The sequence below is a fragment of the Jaculus jaculus genome, chromosome 2 (assembly GCF_020740685.1).
Source record: "Jaculus jaculus isolate mJacJac1 chromosome 2, mJacJac1.mat.Y.cur, whole genome shotgun sequence".
Lineage (NCBI taxonomy): Eukaryota > Metazoa > Chordata > Mammalia > Rodentia > Dipodidae > Jaculus > Jaculus jaculus.
This window is the reverse complement of record NC_059103.1, coordinates 16,708,664-16,733,480: the sequence shown is the minus strand read 5'-3', so window position 1 is coordinate 16,733,480 and position 24,817 is coordinate 16,708,664. Positions and strand designations below refer to the sequence as shown.

The following is a 24,817-nucleotide window of genomic DNA, read 5'->3' as shown; positions in this document are numbered from 1 at the left end:
AATAAATAAAAATATAAAAGAAAATTATTTATCTATTTGCAAGCAGAGAGAGAGAAAAGACTGAAAGAGAGAGAGAGAATGAGAATGGGTGTACCAGGGCTTCTAGCCTCTACAAAGAGCTCTAGATTCATACATCACTTTGTGCAACAGGCTTTATGTGAGTACTGGGGAACTGAACCCTGGTTATTAGGCTTTGTAGGCAAGTGCCTTAACTATTGAGCCATGTGTCCAGCTCCTGATGTCATCTAACTTCTAAAGCTGGAGTGAGGATTCAAAGATTCTGCATGTGAAGTCAGAGCACATGTCTGGCATACATTTAAGAAATACTTCAGCAGGTACATTAGCTGTATGACTTTTTTGTGGTGCTGGGTATTAAACCCAGGGTCTTATGTATAGTAGATACCAAATCCATGTGATTTAAAAAAAATCTTGTAGTGGGGGGGGCACATGTGTGTCACAGCATACATGTAAAGGTCAGAGGACAAGCTGGGGTGCCATTGCCTGACTTCCACCTTGTATGAGGCAGGTCTCTGGCACATTGCTGCACTTGCCTGTGAACTTGTGAGATAGATCTCTTTCTGCACCCCAACTCACTGGAAGTGGGCTGGGATTATGGAAGTGCACTACCATGTCTACCATTTATTTACATGGATCTTGGGGATTCAATCTCAGACCCTTATGCTTGAGTAGTAAGCACTTTACCTACCAAGCCATCTCTCTAACCCTAACTGTTTAAAGAGAGATGGGTCTCATCGATAATCCAGAACTCATGAAGTGGGGTAGGGGGATCAGGAGTTTGAAGCCATCTTTTCTTAGATACATAGTGAGTTCAAGGCTGCACTATATGACAATGTAACACACACACACGCACACACACCAACAAGAAAAAGAGAGATAAGGGACTTCTATGTTGCTCAAATTGACTCCAAACTCCTGGACTCAAGTGGGCCTCCTACCTCAGCTTTCTGAGCAGTGAGCACCATAGGGTGGTATTTGGCAGCTGTAATATTTGACAACTGCCTGTAGGTATTGCTGAAGGCTCTATGTAAGGACAAGAAAGCCTTTGAGATCTTTCATTCATTACCACCAATATGACAGACTTTCCCCTTCTAGAAAGAGGGTCAGACCACCATTCAGCTGTCAGACAGCCATCATGGACAAGCACACTTGGGGGCTCAGCGGGGTTGCTCAGACAAGGTTGCTGAGACAGACACATAGGAATCATGAGGGACTCTGTGAGGATGACTGCAGAACACCATTAAATCCTGGTGTGTTTAGATCTGTTATACAATACAGGAAAACTTTTACTTGTAGAATAGACAATAATGTTATATATATTTTAAAAATAAATAAAGGATTATGCCTAGTTAAAACAAGCTGAGTACCATCCTGTGCTAATACCTTTATAAAAAACTTATTTATTTATTTTTAAGGAGAGAGAGAGAATGGGCATGTTAGGACCTCTAGCCAGTGTAAAAAACAACTCCAGATGCTTATACCATCTTCTGCATCTGACTTTACATGGGTGCTGTGAAATCAAACCTGGGTCTTTTGGCTTTGTAGGCAAGCGCCTTAACCACTAAACCCTCTCTCTAACCCAGAAAAAACATTTGTTATTGTGTGTGTGTGTGTGTGTGTGTGTGTATGCATGTTGCACTTGTATGTGTGTGTGGAGGCCAGAGGACAACCTTGGGTATCCTTTAGGAATAATGTCCACCTCATCAAGTCAGCTGGACTGGCTAACCAACAAGCCCACAAGGACCTTCCTGCTCCTGTCTCCCCAACACTGGGAACTATATAAGTGTGTGTCATTATGCCCAGCATTTTACAAAGGTTTAGGAAATTAAACTCAGGTACGGTGAAGCAAGAACTTTACCCACTGAGTTTGCTCTTCGGCCTCAACAAAGATAAGGTCATTTTCCCCATTAGACTTTTAGCTCTTCAGAAGTGACAGGAGCAGTGAATACTCAATAATGGCTGTTGAACAGATTCAGGTTAGCTCAAGGAAATCTGTTTTGGAGAGATGTGCTTCAGAACCAGTGAGGTGTTAGCCTCAAGAACATGGTGGAGGAAGGTTTTTTTGTTGTTGTTGTTTTTTCAGGCAAGCACAACAGACTGCCTTTTTTTTTTTTTTTATGAGAGAGAGAATTGGTGTGCCAGGGCCTCCAGCCACTAGAATACAATAGAATTGCAGGTGTGTGTGCATCCTTGTGCATATGTGCGGACTTGCAGGCTCGTATTATTATGCATCAGGCTTAGGTAGGACCTGAAAAGTCAAAGGTGAGTTTCTAGACTTCTCAGGCAAGTGCCTAAACCACTAAACCACCTCTCCAACCCAAGGAGGAAGATTTTTTATTAACTCTATCTCATTGAATCAAACTTCCACAGAGACTTACAAACACAGTGTCAGCTGCTTTCGGAAATGCCTCCAGGGAAGCACACTGTCACGAAACCCCTTCAGCAGCTACCCTCTCTCTGGCCAACAGGAGTAGATGGTACAGGTTCACAGGTCTGGAGCAGGGAACTGTTTCTTCAATTAAATGAAGTTTCATATTTCACTCCAACAAAGAACACAGTGAAAACTGCAAAGGGAGCCAGACATGGTGGCACACCCCCTTAATCCCAGCACTAGGGAGGCAAAGGTAGGAGGATCACTGTGAGTTCAAGGCCAGCCTGGGACTACAGAGTGAGTGCCAGGTCACCCTGGCCTAGAGCAAGACCCTACCTCCAAAAAACAAAAGCAGAGAAAAAGCAACAACAACAACAACAAAAAACCCAAACTGCAAAGGGATAAAATTAAAGGCTAATTACCCTCTTTTTATTTTAATTTTATGGGCTGCAGGAGTCTCTGTGGAAGATGGTCCTCCCCTGATGTTCTGGGCTTGGGTTCTTCTGCTGTCTTGTTTTCCTTACAGCCCTCATTACCTAGCTAGAAGTTCACTGCTTACTGGTTTTTGTACTTTATATGGGCACCATCCACTATGCCTCCTCTCAGCTGTGAGAGTACCTTTACACTCCCTGGATGCTCACCCACTTGTGTGTGTGTGTGTGTGTGTGTGTGGTGTATATACACATCTGCAGGTTGGTGCACATGCAGGTGTCAACGGCAGAAGCCAATTTCAAGTGTCTTACTCAGTCACTTTTCACATTAGTTTTGGAGCCAGGGTCTCTCACTGAGCCTCAAGCCCACTGACTTCAGCTAGACAAGCTGGCCAGCAAGTGCCACAGGTCCTCCTGTGTCCTCCTCCTCAGCACTGGGATTACAGACCCACTCCACCACACTCGGCATTTCACATGGAGGCTAGGGCTCAAACTCAGGTCCTCATGCTGTGTAGCAAACATTTTACTGACTGAGCTATCTCCCTAATACCACTTTCCTTTTTAAAATATTTTAAGGCTTTAAAAAATATATTTAATTAATTTATTTATTTGAGAGAGAGAGAGAGAGAGGGAGGAAGGGAAAAGAGAGAGGGAGAGAATGGGCACACCAGGGCCACCAGCCACTACAAACGAACTCCAGACGCATGCGCCCCCTTGTGCACCTGGCTTATGTGGGTCCTGGAGAATCAAACCAGGATCCTTTGGCTTTGCAGGCAAATACCTTAACAGCTTAGCCATCTCTCCAGCCCTAAAATAATTTTTTATTTTTATTTTTAAAATTTTTTTAAAGTAATTAAAGACTTTTAAAGTATTTTAAGACTTTTTGAATGAATTCCAGATGTTTGTGCCATTTTGTACACCTGGCTTTGCGTGGGTACTGGAGAATCAAACCCAGAATGCTAGGCTTTGCAGACAAGCACCTGAACCACTGAGCAATCTCTCCAGCCCCTATTTTAAGACTTTTATGTGCATATAATTGGAAGAAGATACAAATGACGAGAAATAAGACATGTGCTGTGTGTCAGTCTATTTTACTGCCTATCTTTCCTGTCAGTGGTCATCTCCATGGAGATGAGCACAGGTGTGTCTCTGATGTTAACTATCTAATAAATCATTGCATTACTCAGGATTTCAATCAACATTTTATTAGTTAACTAATTGTTTATGTTTTACTTGTCATGAAGTTTAGAAATCACAGTATGTATCTATACTCAACAAAAGTCCAGGTAGAATTTCTTACTGAAGTCAAGCCTTTCTACTAAAAGGGAAACTGGACAGAATCCAAACTCAATATTTTTATGAACTCAAAGATGTGAACCTATATCATTATAAATCATGCATAAGAACTAATTTTTATGTGGTTAAATGACTTTTATTTTTCTAAAAGGAAACCAAAGAGGTGTGACTTTTCAGTGAGTGCCTTCATATATCACTGGTGGTCACATAAACCAAAAGACACTTTCTGAGGTGAAATGTGACAATTCCCAGAACACTCTAGAAGGGCTTTATTTCCTTCTTCACAAATAATTTTGCAAGAAATGTATTCTGAAGGAAAGAACCACTGGGACACAACATTATTCATAATAATAATGAATCAGGAAAGGCTGAATTACCTTACAGTGGGTTAAACAGGTTCCAGTATTATCAATTCCTTAACATCCTATACAAATCAGGCTATGGAAATACAGTTAACAAACTTGAAGAAAGTTTATGTGAGAAATAGAAAAGGAAGACATGAATGGTTATACTATCAAATATTAAGAGAAATAGTAACACCAGTTTCACTATGAACACAAGTTTAATTTTTTCTATGATATTTGTTGCATTAAAAATATCTTTACACAATATAGTGCTGAGAAGAAGTGATGGAGGAGGGCTCAGCACTGAAACATCTCTATCACAGCCTCCAAGGCTCAGGGTCCATTGCAGAAGAGGTGGCAGAAAGAATGTAAGAGGCAAAGGAAGGGCACCACTCCTTACAATGCAGCTGTCCGGACAGAAATTGGCCTTGATATCCACAACTTCGCATCTTGGTTAGCAGAGTAGAGTACATTAAGAACGCCGTGAGAATCTAGGCTGTGGGTAAGAACAACCCCAAATCCCAACCAAATGGATTAAAAAGATACTGCTGGGCTGGAGAGATGGCTTAGCGGTTAAGCGCTTGCCTGTGAAGCCTAAGGACCCCGGTTTGAGGCTCGGTTCCCCAGGTCCCACATTAGCCAGATGCACAAGGGGGCGCACGCGTCTGGAGTTCGTTTGCAGAGGCTGGAAGCCCTGGCGCGCCCATTCTCTCTCTCCCCCTCTATCTGTCCTTCTCTCTGTGTCTGTCGCTCTCAAATAAATAAATTTAAAAAAAAAAAGATACTGCTTTAAGAGATTCTTCTTCTTTTATTTTAAGCCAAAAAATATTTTAAACCACGAAAAAGTCAACGAGAAAGAACCCCAAGCGTTGAAAGGTCTATGTCTCCAAGAAATACAGATATTACAGCAGAGCAAGTGAGATGGCTCCGTGGACGGATAAAGGACTTGGTGAGCAAGAGTAAGGATCTGAGTTCAGAAACTCAGCGACAGTGGTGGCCTGTTCCTGTAATCCCAGCAGTGGGGAGGTGGAGAAAAGAGGACCCCTAGGAATTTCTGGTTATCCAGATATGGTGTTTTGAATTAGGTGTCGCCGATAAACTCATGTGTTCTGAGGCTGATGGCAATTTGGTAGGTGGAGTTGGCTGGAGGAGGTATGTTGCTGGGGATGGACCTTGAGGCTTATTAGACCCCAGCTTGCAGAGTTGGTGGCTCATTCTCATGCAAGCATGGCCTGTAAGGAACTTGAAGGGAGGACACTTTCAGAACTAGTGATATGTGAAATGGCTGACCCCCATTTCCCAACCTCCGCAGCGTCCTTCACCACCCCCCTTATTTCTTTCGCACCTCACTGAGCCTTTGCCATCGTGCTAAGGACATTGAATGCCTCCTTCCCAACAGTCAGCCCTTTAGCTAGCATTCTGAATGGAGAACAGTTAAGCCACGTGTTCAGCCACAAACACGTGAGAAGTCGTTCCAGGAATCCTGAGCTCAGTGGCCACCAGAACCACTTTTCCTCCCTGTGATACTGGTGGCACTGACCACGGGATGACTTTATGATAAACAGTAGTCGACAACTATCCCCCAAAATGCTGAAAAAGATGGGATCTCCATGGACCAGTATGAGTGCCTGAAATTTTAATATTATTATTTCTTCTTATATTTTATGATGATGATGATTTTGTAGTGTGTGTGTTAAGGTATGGGCGACAGAGGACAACCTCAGGTATTGTTCCACCTGGAGCATCACCCACTACTTTTTGAGACAGATTCTCCCACTGGCCTGGAGCTCACCAATTAGGCAAACCTGCCTGGCTGGTGAGTCACCCTGTTTCTACCTCCCCAGAGAAAGGGTTTCAGGCCTGGACCACTGGCCCATGGAGCTTTACATGGCTTGTGAGAGCTTCTCTGGATCTCATGTCCACAATGCAAACACATTAGCCATGAAGCTATCTTTCCAGCTTAGTTATTCTTCTTATTTATTTATTTATTTATTTATTTATTTATTTATTTATTTATTTATTTGACAGCGACAGACACAGAGAGAAAGACAGATAGAGGGAGAGAGAGAGAATGGGCGCGCCAGGGCTTCCAGCCTCTGCAAACGAACTCCAGACGCGTGCGCCCCCTTGTGCATCTGGCTAACGTGGGACCTGGGGAACCGAGCCTCGAACCGGGGTCCTTAGGCTTCACAGGCGAGCGCTTAATGGCTAAGCCATCTCTCCAGCCCCAGCTTAGTTATTCTTTAGTCATGTACTCGCACTTGTTTAGTAGTTATTTTAATTTAATTTATTTATTTGAGAGTGACAGACAGAGAGAGAAAGAGGCAAAGAACAAGAGAGAGAGAGAATGGGCACATGCCAGGGCCTTCAGCCACTGCAAACAAACTCCAGATGTGTGTGCCCCCTTGTGTATCTAGCTTACGTGGGACCTGGAGAATCGAACCTGGGTCCTTAGGCTTTGTAGGCAAGCACTTAACCATGAAGCCATCTCTCCAGCCCCTAGTAGTTATTTTTTTAACATTTTATCTTTACTACTTATTCATTTATTTGAGCGAGAAAGAGGCCATTGATAGAGAAGGAGAGAATGGATGTGTCAAGGCCTTCCAGCCACTGCAAACGAACTCCAGATGTAGGTGCCCCCTTGTGCATCTGGCTTACATGGGTCTTGGGGAATCGAACCTGGGTCCTATGGCTTTGCAGACAAGTGCCTTAACCACTAAGCCATCTCTCCAGCCCTGTTTAGTTATTTTAATGTGTATGTGGCTACAGTTTTTAATAGTCAGTTAGCCTGGGCTAGAGTGTGACCCTACTTCAAAAACAAACAAACAAAAAATGTAAATCAAAACAAACCATGTAGGTAACTCAAGGTTGTAGTCTTGCTTAGATGACCATCTGGAGCAATACCGGCACTGCCAATGAGATAAGCAACAGGCCTATAATGTGTCTGGACAGGTGGTTCTTCGACATGATCATTCCCTAATGACATTTAAACACATAAAAGAATATTCACACACACATACATAATACAGTGTACTTCATACATGCCTGTATATAATAACCTTCCCCAGAAGCTGCTCACTTTTCCCCATAAGCGAGACCATCCCCAACACTCTACAGACTCAACTGATCCTTCCTTCCTTCTTTTCTTTCTTCCTCTGTCTTCTCTCTTCTCTCCTCTCTCCTCTCCTCTTTGTTTTCTCTCCTCCTCAGCTTGGAACAGATCTCATGACCTTGTACTCTATTCTTTACATTCATCTCCTAAGGGATAATGTTTCACACACTATGTTGTAGCCTCCAATTTTAAGAGAAGAGAAGGGAAAGGGTAGTAGAAAGAAGACAATGATGGTGACAAGGAGAAGGGATCTACATGACCAAATAGGTTAAAAACCAAACAAAAGCCAGTCATGGTGATTCACATCTATAATCCCAAATGTTTTGAACCCTGAGGTAGGAGGATCATTACCATGAGTTCAAGGCCAGCCTGGCCTACAGAGTGAGGTCCAGGTTAGCCTGGTCTACAGTGGATACTCTGCTTCAAAAGCAAACCTGGTGGTGGAGGCCTATACTGGCAACCCAGGAAGATGAGAAAGGAGGATCTTAAATTCAAGGTAAAGCAGGGCTACAAAGTTCAAGGCCAGCCTGAGTAACATAGACCTTTCCTCTAAATAAAAAGTAAGAAGAGGACTAGGCATATCAGTCATGAGCACTCTCCTAACATGTAGGAAGGCCTCTAGGTTCAACACCAGTACCTAATACATACATGCATACATACATGCATACATATATGCAATCAGTAACCCTTGGACTGATTCATTAGGTTTGGATTAAAACTTGAATTTAAAAATATTTTTAGAGCTGAGCATGGTGGCGTATTTGGGAGGCAGAGGTAGGAGAATCGCCTTGAGTTCGAGGTCACCCTGAGAATACAGAGTTTATTACAGGTCAGCCTAAGCTAGAGTAATATCCTACCTCAAAAACCAAAAACAAAACCAAAAATAAAAATAAAAATAAGCTGGGTATGGTGGCACACACCTTTAATCCCAGCACTTGGGAGGAAGAGGTAGGTGGATAGCCATGAGTTCAAACCACCCTGAGACTACATAGTGAATCCCAGGTCAGCCTGAGCTAGAGTGAGACCTTGTCTCAAAAAAAAAAAAAAAAAAATCACAAATCTTTATTTCTTGGTGAAGTGTGTGCAATATCCTGGCAGGAGCTAAAATATTCTAAACAGGAACTCATATTCTTCTCTTCTGTTATCAGACCATTAAAAAGATGTTCCCAAGGAACTGGAATTTCCCCAGCCATCTCATGGTAGAGGAAGGAAAAGGCTAAAGACCTGTGCCAGCCAGAAGAGGAGGTTGTCTCCCTGGAAGAGGTTTCACACAGGGCTGACAACCTTTCAGGAGAGACCGGCGCCCTAGTGGCGAGTCAGTGATGGAAAGACCCACACCTTGGCCAGGAGTGCTTAGCAATGCCTCTTGCCTCTACTTCAACTTTAATCTCAAGAAAGGACCCTGAGCCAGGCAGGGTGGCGCACGCCTTTAATCACAGCCCTCGGGAGGCAGAGGTAGGAGGATTGCCATAAATTTGAGCCACCCTGAGACTCCGTAGTGAATTCCAGGTCAGCCTGGGCTAGAGTGAGATCCGACCTCAGGGGGAAAAAAAAAAAAAAAAACCATAAAGAAAGGACTGTGAAGACAGGCTTGAACTTGAGACTCACGGGGCCTCTTTATGTACCTGTCTCCAGTGTGGCCACAGTGAATACACACATGTCTTTTGCTACGCTTTTCACTATCACTTGCCTCTTTGAGTGGCCCATTAAGGACACGTGGCAGAGTCTGGCTTGTTAGGGTTTGCCAGGGCCCAGGGCCCTGACTCCGACAACTCCAGTGCCAGCGTCAGATGTGCTGGGAGAGGGCAGCCTCAGCGATGGGTGCTGCTGCCAACCCAAAAGTGAAAGTGCAAGACTGCACACCCACTGTCCATGGCCAACTTCTGGGTGTAACATCCCCTTCCCCGCCAGATTGAGGAGGCGTGGAGACCCCAAATGTTGGTGGGCGGGGGGGTCATAAAACAATGGGGAGTGTCTAAGTGGGGCTTCTGCTACAAATGAAGTGTTCACGCACAATGAGTGCAGAGTCCAGTCTGAACTTGGGGTATGAAAAGGTGCTTCTCACAGGACACAGGACCCAGCCTGGGTTACAGATCTGAACACAGAGCCTGGGGTACAGAAGAGGCTGTGTGATTATCCAAAAGTGCCAGAAGTGTCTGGGGACAAAAAACAAAACAGAACATAGAGAGTTATATGAAAGGACAAACAGAGTGCAAGGGAGGGAGGGAAAAGGAAAGGAGGGAGAAAAGAAGGAAGGAAGAAAGAAAAAAGAAAAGAAAGAAAGAAAGAGAGAGAAGAAAATCAAGTAAATCAGTTCCATCTATGTAGCTCTGAGCCCCAAACACTGTGATCTCTATTTGGAAGAGTTAATGAGGATGGTAGGGCAAGATTCCTATCGTCAACTTATTTCTCTAGAAGAAGAATGCATTTTCATCCTCACTGAACTGATCAAATGTTATCTAAGACTTGCTTAATTGCTTTAATGGTTTAATTCTATTTGCTGCCCATCTGATTAGGAAAGTGTGTGTCTGCCGGTGCACCCATGTGGTTTGCCACTGGATGGGGGTGAAACCTATTACCGAAAGGACGGCAACAGTGGAGCTGGGTACCTTCTGGCTAATTGAGAAACCACAAGTGGTGTGAGGAGGTCACCCTGTCGTTTATTTTAATTTTCTCCTCTTCTGTCTTCCCTGTCACTTGTTCATCTCAGGGACTCGCCTTGGATTTGAGGCCGCTAAGAACATGTGCTAATTTGGGTTAAGGAGGAGGTGAGCCCAGGAACTGCTATCCTCTGTAGTGGTTTAATAGGAAACTGGATATAATTTAATAGATCCTTTGTGCCTCCGCCACACAGAGCTCACATGGATTGGGGAAACGTTGTAGAGAAGCTAAAACATGCGTGCGTCAATCTCTTGGGGCTTTGTTTCCAGGGACCTTGCAATAGTACAAAACTGAAAGAATAAAAATCATCTCCAACCAGCCAGGAAATGGCTAGTGACATGAGCTGTGAAGTAGTAGGTTCTGACTGGATAAAAGCATGAAACTTGGGTTTGAGAACAACTTCTGACCCCAGGGGAACCCATACTTTGTCATCAACTCAGGGTGCTTAGCTTGAAGTTGGAAGGATGGTTTTTAATTCACTCTTTTAATTGGAGGTTGTATAGATGCGTCTTGAGACCTACACAGGAGCACAGCAGGTCAGAGCAGAACCCACGTCCAATGCTGAGTTCCTCAGTACAAGGGTCTCTTAAAAGCAGGTTCGTGCCAATGTCGCTGATAAGATTAAACAATTAGAAGAAGCAAGCTGGGCATGCTGGCACATGCTGGCAATCCTAGCACTTGGGAGATGGAGACAGGCGGATCAGGATTTTGAGGCTACTCTGGGCTACACAAGACCCTATCTCAAAAACATAGTAACAAGAAAAGGGGTGCAGACGCGGTTCAGTTAGTAGAGCACCTGCCTAGCATGATCAAGGCCCTGGGTTTCACTCCCAGCACTGAATGAAAAGCAAGTGTGGAGAAATACACCTGCCATCCGGGCACTCAGGAGGTGGAGGGAGGAGGAGGATCAGGAGTTAAGGTCATCCTCAGCTCCACAGTGAGTCTGAGGCCGGCTTGTAGTACATGAGCTCCTATATCATAAAACAGCAATTTTTTTTAGAAAAATGGAAACAGAAAATGAACAAAAAAAACAATGGTTAAGTAAGTTTATATTTGAAGTATAGTGTCATTAGTTATGCTTTCGAAAAACATTATGCAACATGGGAATATATGGATTATATTATGTGAAGCAGGAGACTGGGCCCAAAACACAAAAACCCAACAGGGGCTGGGAGATGGCTCAGTGGACAACGTGCTTGCTGTGGAACCTTGAGTACCTGAGTGCAAAAGCCCAGGCCCCATATAAAAGCTGGAAGCTATGACAGGCTTCTGTAATCCCAGTGGGTCTTTGGCAAGAAGGGAGGCAGAGACAGAGAAGTTCCCGGAAGCTCACAGGCCAGCTAGCCTGGCAAATGCATCACAGTGAAGAATGAGAATGAGAGACCCCGCCTCAAATGCAGTACAAGACGAAGAACGACCCCAGAAAGTTGTCCTCTGACCTTCACACGTGCTGAGCCACATGTACAGCCACATACAAAAACACAAAACACACATCACAACGCATGCATACGTGAAAAAAAAAAATTAAAGCGAATACAATAGTGTGGTGGTTTGAATGTAAACTGTCCCCTGTCGTGTGCCTGGGATTAAGCCTCGTTCCTAATCCCCAGCTGGTGGAGTTTGCGGAGGGCTGGGAGAGGAGGTGTATCACTGGACGCAGGGGGGGGGGGGCGCGGGGCTCCACTTGTCACACGGAGCTCACTCCCCCTTTCTTCCTAGTGATGCGAAGGCGCGACGGTGAGCTGTCTGCTCCTGCCATGCTGTCCCCACCACGATGAAACTTCCCCATGAAACTGTGAGCTGGAAATAAATCCTTCCCTTCCATAAACTGCTTCTGGTGGGTGTTTTGTCCCAGCAACAAGAAAGTAACTTCCACAAATAGTCAGGACAAAGACTGGCATGACAGAGGGATATAGCCACGGTGGCCACCCAGGCTGTCATGGTCACAACAGGACCTTCATCTCTGAGGATACTAGAAGGACATTTAAAAGATTGAACTCTGCTGTACAGCACTACATAAGATGAGTGTCCAAGCCCATCTTCAAGGACACTGAACTTCAGAGTAAAACATAAAACAAAAAATAACAATACAGCCAGGATGCTAGCTGGTCCAATAAGCCCCACTTCTATTTATGAGCAAGGAATAGAAGGCATGCTTCTGCCCTTCATCTTTCTGGCCACTGGAGCTTTCTTACACTCTGAAAACAGCAAGGACAGCTCTCCTTTTCACAGTGGATTCATCCCCCCAGTAAGCAGCCGAGCGAAATTTGAAGAATAAACTCTTCCTGTATATATCTATGCAATCTATAATGGAAGATAAATCCTGTTAGCCTAGGCATGGCATGGTGATTATTTCAAATGCTACATTTCTGTTGAACAAACAAAACCATTCTGGGCTTATGCATTTCTGATTTAATGGATAAAGGAAGAAACTGTGCTCATGTTGCCTGGAACCCTGGCTGTCACAGACCAATAGCCACCAGACTGCAAGAGAGGCCTCATCATCTTGTGTTGCTACTGGGTGTCGGAAGTCCTCTGGGCTACATGCATTTGTGTCTGCCTGTCTAAAACAGCCTGTGACCGGATGGAGCAGAGCAAGAAGCAAAGGGAAAAATGATCATGGTGGGAACATCAGGGCATTCTGGATGCAAAGCAGAGTCTTATCTTTTTTACTGTTGCCGCTCTAGAGAAGATCAATTTTGACACCGAACTGCCACTTTACAAGCAAATAACTATACTTTCCAATAACCTAATCTGTGCAAAGCCTACTGAAAATTCCCTAAAGAACCAGTAGTTAAAACCTCCATTAAATCAAAGGGTTTAATATGGGAAGGGAAGAGAGGATGCAGTTTGACTTGGGAATGTAATGGACTCAGTGGGGAAATAAATATGTTGTTTTATGTGTACAGTTACAGAATATGAGAACATGGCATTCATTTCACAGGGAATTCTCTCGCTGTGCAACTTATTCCTAAACAGATGTGATTTTTGCTTATTCAAAAACATTTAGGCAACAATTACAGCATAATAAATTATAATTGCCATCGTCTTCCAGCTATGTAATGCCTTCTATGCAAACACAAAGAAAAGGCAATTATGTAAAACTGTAAAACCCATTTTCAGGTAGGTTTGGCAGCCTAGATTCAAATAATCTACATTATTCTCACATAAACACTGCATTGTGTAGTATTCGTGTGCGCATGCGCACGTGCGTTTGTCCTACTAGGCTATGTGAAAAACTACCTTGCAAAAAACTAGGGTGTGCTAATCCCAGTTTGGGATGGCTCCCAGTGGGGTAGTTTGGGGGTTCCAGGAATGCATTCCAGATTTCAGATATCGGCTTTTATTTCCATGGGCATCGGCTACCCTGAAACAGTTCAGCAAACCTAGCTTCCATCTTTGGGTCATTCAAACGTTCACAACCCAACGAGGCGGGGCATCATGGAGGCCTAGTGCCAGCTGAGTGACAGCTGCTGAGGGCAAGGATCAGTGGGGCCACGTCCCGACCCTTTGATGATAAGGAGGGTGAGGCAAGGAATGACGTCCTTGAGATGGAGACAACAGCGTGCACACTCCTGCATACGGCAGGAGACGCATTGGGTAGGAAAAGAAGAGTGAGAATATTCAGGGCAGAAAGAAGGCTCTAACATTTACAAATCTATCCACCCCTCTTTTAATAATCTCACGAGGGAAAAAGAGGTCAGACTGGAGGGCACAACTGAGATGCCTCATTTTGACAAGGGACTGTCTTCCACTGTTACTGCAAAATACCTCTGCAGAGCAGAGCAATGTGGGGGCAAGGGTGGATGGCTTGTCTCCCGGTGAGTAGCTGATAAGCCAAAGAAGCCAAAATCAGTGAGATCTGGGAGAACTACCTTTTATTCTTAGCTACTAAGCATGCTAACATAGGAAGTGGCTTAAACTCTCCTAATCGCAGTGCATGGGGTGGTAACCTGTATTGACAGAGCTTCCACGCACACTGGTTGTAGACCCCCAGGATGTAACATGAAGTTCACATAGCACTTACCCACAAGACTCGAGGTTGGTGGGGGAAGGTAGGGTCACTTCTGTGAACAAATAGTGTAAGATTTGTAACTTAATTTTTTGTTTATTTTCATTTATTTACTTGAGAGTGACAGAGAGAGAGAGACAGAGAATGGGCGCTCCAGGGCCTCCAGCCACTGCAAACAAACTCCAGATGCGTGCGCCCCCTTGTGCATCTGGCTAACATGGGTCCTGGGGAATTGAGCCACGAACTGGGGTTCTTAGGCTTCACAGGCAAGTGCTTAACCACTAAGCCATCTCTCCAGCCCTAAGATTTATATAATGTAATATCATGGATGCAAGGAGCAAGGATTTGGGTCAGAACAGGACAGGGACTGTCCTACTCACCCAGGTTTCAAAGGGATGGTGCAGAGCCGGGGTTATGTCTGCAGGGATGAGGGAGTAATTGCTGAGTGGATGCAGTAAGGAGAGAGTACATTCTGGGTGTGAGACTAGCATGTGCAAAGACAGTCTTCAAACAAAGATAACACTGTCCTCCATGACAGGGTGGGAATTTGTGGTGATTCGGCTGAGGGATCCCCCACTCTCCTGTAAGTCACCCCCCGCCCATGCTCTCTTCATGCAAGCCTAATAAACTCCCTGGTTGCCCCATTTGGACTTGGGTGGGATGGTCTGTCAATGACATCCTATCGGGGGTGAACAAACGTCAGTTCCTGTCTCCCAGGGAAAGCAAGCACAGCATCAGGGATGTCTTAGCACGTGAAAACACATGGGCACAGGAGAATATGGCTCGAGACTCCATGAAAACTAGGGAAACGCTGTTTAGGGAACTTCACAAACCTTACACAATGTGTGACGTAAGGGGACCACTCATGAATGTTTGCTACAGAAGCAGGGATTAAAGTTTGGAACGTGCAGATAGTGCCGTTTAAATATTTCAGTGACTTCTGAAACTTTGTCTAAGAAGTGAGAATTCACCAAAAATTTACCGTTCCTGGTGCTTGGGAAGATGGCTCATTGGTCCAAAATGTTTATTCCGTAAGTCAGCCAACTAGAGTTTAGAACCTCAGCAACCACGTAAAGCTAGACATAAAGGGGCACGTGCATCTGTAACCCCAGTGTGTATTCAGCAGTTGCAGGCGAGTAAAGGGGAATCCTGAAGTTCAGCGGCCAGCTAGTCTGGCTTTCCAAGAAGCAAACAACAAGAGAGGCCATCTCAAATAAACTGGGGGAGAGAACCAGCACTAAGGGTATCCTCACACATGCTATGGCACAGGCACGCCCATACACACAACACATATACACACACGTCATATGCACACGTTCACAAAAATACGCTTCCTGTAGTTCTGCCTTCCAAAGCTAAATACAGGAGTTAGTATATGCACACATGTGTACATTTGGGCATGGAGGCTGGGGGATGATGCAGGCCGCCTTCTTCCTTTATTGCTCTCCACTCTGTTTGCTGTGGCAGGCTCTCCCACTGAACCTGGAATTCACACACTCAGCTGCAGTCATCAGCCAAGAATCCTCAGGGAAGTCCTGGCTCTGCCTCCCCAGCACTGAGATTCAAGGTACATGTCACCGTGCCTGCACAGCATTTATGTGAGTGCTTAGGATCCAAACTCCGCTCCTTGCTTTACCAACTGAGCCAGGCAGTACTCTTAAAAATATAATTTATTAGGAGAAATGCTACCACTATAGCTTAATGCTGAACAATACCAGATGGGCAGATAATTGTCAAAGGATACAGTACCTCAACTGGAATGAGAGCAGTAGAAAAGAGGGGCAAATGGAGGTGAAATGAAACATAGCGCATAAGCTGGAGGGATAGCTCAGTAGTTAAGGTGCTTGCCTGAAAAGCCTAACAACCCAGGTTCAATGCCCCAGGATCCATACAAAGTCAGATTCACAGAGCGGAGCATGCATCTGGATTTCATTTGCAGTGGCTGGAGGCCCTGGTGTGCTCATACTCCCTCCCTCCTTCCTTGAAAGGAAATAAAATATGAAAAATAAACAGTACAAATGAAAAGAAAGCCAGTCTAATTTTGCCTGGAGTTATGTGAGCACTGTCCTGTAGTATCTATATATCACACAGAGCGCTTAAATTCAAACATGGGTGACCAGATAAGATGGGTGAACAGTCCGCTGAGTAATTTCAAAACAAGGGGGAAAAATAAACACTTCATTATTTCAGACTTCCTCATGTCACTTATTACTAAGTTGTAGAGGTCTGTCCTGACCAAGGCATATCACCTCTGATTTCTGAAACAGAAATATGAAAACCCCAGATCATTGAAAGCATAATAAGTACTCTATGAGATAAAATGAATATATCTTGTTTTGTGGACTCAGGAAATTATTTTTTTCCCTTACACAGAAAATCATGAACATACGATTAAACTGATTTTAAAATTGGAGCCAGGCGTGGTGGCTCACACCTTTAATCCCATCATTCACAAGGCAGAGATGGGAGAATCACCATGAGTTCGAGGCCGCCCTGAGACTACATAGTGAGTTTCAGGTCAGCCTGGGCTCGAGTGAGACCCTACCTCAAAAAAAACAAATAAATAAATAAATAAAATTGTTTTTTTTTCCACATCCACAACATCCTTTGCTAAAGCCCCCCCTTATAGGGTAGCCTGTGTTTGTGTGTGTGTGTGTGTGTGTGTGTGTGCGCGCGCATATGTGATTGGCTACCAGGGAACCCCAGTGACCCTCCTGACTGTACTCCCTTCAACACTGGGATTTCAGGTGTGTGCAGCCATGCCCAGCTTTGTATATGGCACTGGTAAGTGAAGTTAGGACCACCTTCCCGTGTAGAAAGCGCTTTTACCCATTGGGCCATCTCACCTGCCCAAGAAACCTTTTGTGATCATTGACTTACATGACATATGCTGGCTTTTCATATGGAAGGTTGGTCATAAATTGAGGGTTTCCACATTCTATGGAGTCTTGGTTAAGCTTAGCTCCTTTGTTATATAGATGGAACATTACTTTATAAGTATAATGTGATAACATTAAAAACTGTGGGACTGTCTTCCAGATCCCAGATCTAGCATCTACCAGAGAACTGGATTTACTGGCCAACTTTGCTGATAACAGAAGCACTTGTTTACATTCTCACAATCCAATTGCCACCATGCGTTCTCAACCCTGACCCCGATGGTGACAGACTATATACCTCTAACCTCCTTCGTGAAGACACAAAGTGGGAATAAATCCCCATGGTGATTCAGGAACTAAGTCTACAGTGCACGAATCCTCAGCACTCCAAGGAGCTCTGGGGCTGAGCCAAGACACCTGACCTTTTGTAGCATCCACTTTCTGAGTCTGAAAAGAACAGAGTGATGGAATCTTAAAAGCTCTATAAACTAAGGGCCACTTTCTCCACTCTCTGCCAAGCGCCCCCAGTGAGAACATTAGCAGGAGGGCTCAGGGAATCTAATCCAGCGGTCGCAGCTTCAGAGAGAAGCGGTGGACACGGTGGCAGCCCTCAGCACGTCCTACAGAGCATGTGTCACCAACATCTGCTCATAAGGGGGAGGAATGGGTACAAAATCAAAAGAGGTGGGAGGCCCACCAACAAGCATGTTCTTCCCTGTCCTCTTGACGCTCCCCACTGCATCTTACAATAACACTGGGTCCTCCTGGGTCGCAGCCACTAAATATCCAGATGCTCTTGTGCTCATATCTGCTCATTCAAGCCCCATTTTCTTCCACAGCATCAGATCATGTAAGCTACTAAAATGAGCAATTGAAAAAATTTTGAGACCGGGTTACATGTAGCCCAGGATGGCATCTTAATAACTATGTAGCTGAGATTGCTCTTGAACTCCTGGTCCTCCTGTCTTCACCTCTTGAGTGCTAAGAAAACACGTGCGTACCCTGTACCTGGTTTATGCAGTTTGGGGGGGTTGAAACCAGGGCTATTCAAGCACTTTGCCAGTTGAACTGCATCCCCAGCTCTTTAAAAAGCTTCCTTGTGTGTGTGTCCCTGTGTATACTTGTATGTGAGAGTGCAATTGCACAGGTGTCACCGTGAGTGTGGAGGTCAAAGGATGTCCACATTGGTCCTCACCTTTACCTTGTCTGAGGTGGGGCCATACTGGCTCACTGCTATGACGGCCAGGCTAGCTGGTCTGTGAACTTGGGGGGATTCTCCTGTCCGCCTCATTTCTTGCCATAGGAGTGCTAGGACAACAGTCACCCACTGTGGTGTCAAGCTTTACGTGAACTCTGGGGATCCGGACTGTTTCTCACCCATGTGCGGCCAGGGCTTTACCCACAGACAGTGACCTTGTCAGCCCTTAAAAGCTCCTGTGAGGGAGTGGGATGTTCTGGGTTTGGAGGGAGAAGCCTGGAATGTATGAAGCGGCTATTGAGTCTGAGCATCGCAGCCTAAGCGTGTGAGACTTGAATCTTCAGAGCTCAGATTCCGTCCTGTGCACGTGGCTGGTAGGAGGAGACACAGGCGGTGCTTGATCCTTTCCCTGCCTTTTTACCCTTGAAGTGACAGCAGTCTCCCCTGGCTCTCGGGTAGATTAAAAGGTACGCCCCGCGGGTTGTGGGACTCATCCACATCATTCATGATGTATTACACTTAGCTTAAATGAGTGAACCCCACTTGCACAATTGCCCGATTAATTCACTCATTGATTTACACCACTTTTGCCGGAGTTCTTCCAGCTTTCTCCCCAGTCATTCTCAGACTTCTCCTCCCCTCCAGGCCTCCCCACCTCATTGTTCTTCCATTCGTCTTCATTTAGCCACTTTTCCAGTCTTCCTCCTCCCATGTTCCTCCCGCCCGCTTCTGCCTTCTTACAGCTTCTTCGTGCTGCTTCTCTATTTCCTGATCCTTCAGCCTCCCTCCCCCTTCTTCCATTAGAGTACCCAATAAATCTCCAATTAGAGGTTAGTAATACAGAGAAAAGAAGTCAGACAGCTAAGAAATATAGATGCTCCAAAGTCAGGAAGAAAAAAAAAAATCAGAGGAGAATGAATGTAGAAATCTAATCTCAGCATTTCAGGTATTAAATTCTTGACAAAGAGGACACTTTGGATAAACACTTTATGAAAAGATGGAAAAGAATGGTGTCCTTTGACCACCTGGAAGAACCTCTTATTTTAGCAGTTTACTCTTAGCTATCAGCATTAGAAGCTTATGTGACTATTTCAGTTAGAAAGGTGGGAATGCCCTCCTTCAGTTGAAGCCACAAATCAACACATATATAATCAATGCATCATGGGAATATCTAAGGCTGAAACAGAAGGGCTACCACAATGACTCCCATAGGTAGGGCTTTAAATTCTCATTATATATCAGAATATTCTTTGGGGAAAAAAGACATCCTTCTATTCATGTGACATACTAAGGGTATCCCTTATGTATTCTTTTCATTTGTCATCCTGCTTTTATTATTTGTTTTTTGTAATGACAGGGATCAGACCCAGGGCCTCGCACATGCCGGGCATGCACTCTACTGCTGAGCCACACCCCCAGCCTCTCACTGAAGGATTCTATGCAAGGGCTCTACCACTGAGTCACATCCAACCTCCTCAGTGAAGGATTCTAGGCAACAGGTCTACCACTGAGCCATACTCCTGGATCACCTCCCCCCACCCTGTGGCATTATAACAAGCACTCTATGGCTAGACCATTACCCCCAGATCCTCTTTGAAGGAGTCTAAGCAGTTGATATCCTCCCTCTATTCCTTCTTTCTCTTCCTCCTCCTTTAATTCCTTTCCTCCTTCCTTCCTGAATTATAAAGCCAAAGAGACCACATAATCCCAATGCCATCTACCACTATGATCTTAAAAAACATCACCTAATTGCTACTAAAGTGGTATGCTGTGACGAAGTTAGTTTAAGTGCCTGAACTATATGTTCCTCCAGTTAGAATGAGGTTATGGACTTTACCCAAATCCTCAGAATGTATCTCAACTTAGTGTTAGAACCACAGAAACCTATGAATGACCAAGATTTTGGAAATAACCTACTCTGGTCTGCTAAGGTACATCCATTTTGTATACAACACTTCCTTTCTAGTCAAGAGCTTATTTTAAGGTTTTCAATGTGTTTTAAAAAGAAATATTGTTTGTGTATTTAAATATGCTTATACATGGAGTATGGACACACTAGAGAGATGGCTCAGCAGTTAGGGCACCTGCCTGCAAAGCCTAACAACCCAGGGTTCCCCCAGTACCCATGTAAAACCAGGTACACAAAGTGGCACATATATCTGGAGTGTGTGTGCATCTGCTGGAGGCCCTGGTGCACCCATTCTCTCTCTCTCTCTTTCCCCCTTCTCTCCTTGGAAATAAAATATTTTTTTTAAATCTTTGTAAAAGAAAAAGCCTGAAAAATTATGGGCAAGTGTAGAGTGCCATAGATGGGACCTTTGCTCCAAACTCCAGCTTACGCTAGACACACTTCAAATCTGTGCCCTTGTCTGCTTCCCTAATATGTGTTCCATAGTTAATCCCTAACCTATCAATAGCATCCTATGACTCTTTTACCAAAGACCAGAATCTACACCTGACCTTTGAGGACCTGAGAAAGGATACCACCATTCACCCATTTCCCTCTACCCAAGACTTCTGAAGACCTGTTCCTGCACTCCAACCTCCCAGGATGTTTTGTTAGTCGACTCTTATACCTCCAAGCACAAGCTTTCCTGCTTGAGTCTGTGAGTACAAGGCTCCCTCTGCTGAAAGCTTGCCATTACCACCTTTACCTGGCAGACCCCTATTCACTCAGTTCAGATGTGCTCGCAAGATGATCTACGCTCATTACTCCTTACATCACTGTAAACAGAAAATACAATTTTCATTTGATAAGGAAAGATTTGTTTCAGGGCTAGAGAGATGGCTCAGCAGTTAAAGGTACTTGCTTGCAAAGCCTGATGACTTGGGCTCAATTCCTCAATAGCCATTTTAAAGCCAGATGCACAAAGTGGCACATGCATCTGTTGTTTGCTTGCACTGGCAAGAGACCCTGGTGCACCCATTCTCATTCTCTCTCTATTTCTTTGTGTGCAAATAAATAATAAAAAATATATATTTTTAAAAGATTTGATTCACATGGGCCTTCCCAGTAGACATGTGAGCTCTTGTCCATCAACACATTCCAGTACCTTCCTTTGGGTCTAATACATAGGAGTGGCTCAACAATTTCTTTTTGATAAATGAACTTATGTCTGTGGTTAACAAGAGCTACACAGCTGTCAAGATGACTATCAGTATTAAGTCTCATATAAATATCAATGTATGGTCCACATTGAGACCCTTCTTGTTATTTTTTGAGACAAGCCTCATGAAGCCCAGACTGGCCTTCAACTCCTTATGCAGATGAGGATGATCTTGAGTCCCTGGTCTCCAGCCTGTTTCCTGAGTGCTGGGATTCAAGGTGTGCACCATCACGCTGGGTTTATGGGATGTTGGGGACTGAACCAAAGGCCACATCCCCAGTCCCCGATCCAGAAGCATAAGGAATCCATAAGACATTACACAGTAAAAGACGAGGAAGCAGTACGAGTGGGTGCTGGGCTTGCTGTCGACCGCCTCAAGGTTCTGCATGGTTGAAGTCACTCAATAAACCGTCACAAGTTACATCATTCCTGGCTTCCAAAGATGAGATGTAAGTCTGTTTTATGTTTGCCTTTGGCTGTTCAATACCGTCCTGCCTGCTATGAAATATACCCTGCCTAATGCGGGAGATAGCTCGGGGCTAAGCCTGGAAAGATGGACTCCAGGGGGTTTTCGGAGCCAATGTGTCTGTAATCACAACTGAGAAATATTCTGCACCACTCAGTTATTACGGTTCCTGTAGACTGTGTGGTACTGATTTATTCTAAATACAATTCCCATGTTGATTGACATGAGAAGAGCGTCTAACAGTAGAGATCCACAAAGAAATCACCCTACAACTGTCCGGACAGAAACTGGCCTCGATATCCAAGATCTCGCAGTGCCTAGCAATACCTACACAAGACCCTCATACTAGAGAAAAAGATGACGACATCAAAATAAGAGACACTAATGGAGCGATGGAGGGGATACAACAGATAGCAGAGTTATGAAGGGGAGGGGAGGGGAGTACCATGGTTTGTTTGTAAGTACAGAAGTTGTATATATAGGTATATATACATATATTTAAAAAAAGAAATCACGCTACTTGTCCCCTGGGGAAAAGTCAGCGATGCTCACGCTACGCGATTTCATTAGTTTCTACTGCCAGGTCACGACACTGGTGCTGGTTAGCACTGTTTATTTGCATTGTTTTCCAAAAGGCATGTAATAAATTTCAATGCAAAAAAACCATAAATTATGGATTCACAGATGAGAAATACCATCAAAAGAGAGTTACAGCTGGGAGTGTTGGTGCACTCTGCATTTCCAGCACTCAAGAGACAGAGGCAGGAGGATCACCATGAGTTTGAGGCCAGCCTGAGCTACATACATAGCATGATCTTTTCTCCAAAACAAATTATAAATACACAACCAGAAACTATAGGTTTGACAAATGAATAATGATCTGCTTTTTTTTTTTTCTTAAAAAAACTCAGAAGGCAGTTTGGCAGCTTCTGATTAAGAGTAAACACTGCTTTCTTCCTTTTGATCATGTTGTGTCCTTCGCTGTTCTGACAAATAGTCTGCAAGTATCCAATCCCCTTTTCCCTGAAGGCTGAAAACACTAGAACTTGCAAAGCACCCCTCTACGAGAGGACTCCAAATTTCTATCATGCTAAATTAGTTGTACCAAACAAAAGTTAATATCAACTTTAGAAATAAAAACTTTAAGTTTTTAAGAATTTATTTTTGTATGTGTCGTGTGTGGTACACATGTGTATATGCATTTTTACATATGTGAGTTCATGTATGTGCCACAGGTCAGCACCTAGTGTCTTCCCTAATTGTTCTCCATTTTATTTTATTTGAGGTAGGGTCTGACTCCAGCCCTGGCTGATTTGGAACTCATTCTGTAGTCACAGGCTGTCTTCAAACTCACAGCGATCCTCCTACCTATGCCTCCTGAGTGCTGGGATTAAAGGCGTGCGATGCTACACCTGGCTCCATTTAATTTTTTAAGAAAAATCTCTCCTGCCGAACTTGAGCTCTTCAATTCATCTAGATCACCTGAACCACAATGCCTGGTGTCTGCCTCCCTAGGGAAGTTACGGGCACATACTATTGGTTCTTTGTGAGGGGGATGGGGATCCCAACTCAAATCCTCATGCTTTCTTGGCAAGAATTTACATACAGAGCCATTTCCTCAGCCCCAAAACTTACATTTTTGAATGATAAGTTAAAAAAAATTCAAAATACTACAGACAAGAACTCTATAGAAGGTATCTGGCATGTGTGTATTCATATATAATACACACAGGTGCACGCACACACACTCACACACGTGTACACACACGTGCACATGTGCACACACACACTCACATGATTTCACTTTTGCACATTCTAACAAGTCTGGAGGGGAATGCATCTTAATGTCAATGGCATGTCAGTCTACCTGTCAGGATTATTTCTTAGAGGTTGGCAAAATAATGTTGCATGCTGCCAGGGTTGGAACCTTGAATTAGATGGAATACAGTTAGACAATTCATTCTCTCTTTTCCTTTGGTATGTGGGGTATGTGTGCTTGTGGAAGTGTATGCACGTGTGTGCAGATGTTCATGATCCACCTGCATACATGCAGAGGCCAAAGGAGAACACAGAGTGTGTTCCTCTCTTTCTCTTCCACCTCACTTCCCTATGCAGTCTCTTAATAAACTGGAGCTCCTTGAGTTTAGGCCAGGTGGGCGGACCAGGGCATCCTGGTGGTCCTTTTGTCTCCACCCACCATCAGTGCTGAGGTTATAGGCATGCATGAGCATACCCAGCTTTTCTATTTTTATTTTTTAGAGAGCAAGAGTAATAGAGAGAAAGAGAGAGAGAGAGACAGACAGAGACAGAGAGACAGAGAAAGAATTGGCACTCCAGGGCCTCTGCCACTGAAATCGAACTCCAGACATTGCATCACCTTAGTGGGCATGTGTGCCCTTGTGCTTGCCTCACCTTTGGGCTTCTGGTGGGACCCTGAGAGTCTAACATGGGTCCTTGTGCTTCACAAGCAAGCAAATTGGCAACTAAGCCATCTTTCCAGCCCCACACCCAGCTTTTTACACTGGTGGCTGAGGATCAAACTCAGATCCTTATGCTTGCACAACAAGTGCTCTTACTGAGTCATCCACTGAGCCCTGATAGTTCATGTCCTTGATACTGAGGAGAAAGGCAGGAGTATCAAATAGTAAGTGTGATATACTGTCCTGCCCTTTCACAGAACAAAACATAAAGAAAAACTATTAGTATTTTTCTCCACTCGAGCAGTTTCTCCCATCCCACCCTCATCTAAGCATCCATAGGACAACATAGACATATTAACATTTCCATTCAGAGCCCAGTTGAGCATTCAAAATGGTGACAGTGGGAGCTTTTGGGGGACTCCAAAATGTACCCATAATGTAGTGCACAAATGATGTAAGCTTCTCCTTGATAGCATAGGGAATTCATATTGTAACCACATGG

General features: G+C 44.3%; 1 protein-coding gene across 6 annotated transcripts in view; it reads right to left on the bottom strand.

Annotated features, from left to right (window-relative positions):
- The window catches only part of Auts2 (activator of transcription and developmental regulator AUTS2), a 1,279,269-nt gene that overhangs the window by 528,030 nt on the left and 726,422 nt on the right, over window positions 1–24,817 (bottom strand). The gene's annotated exons all lie outside the window — the stretch shown is intronic.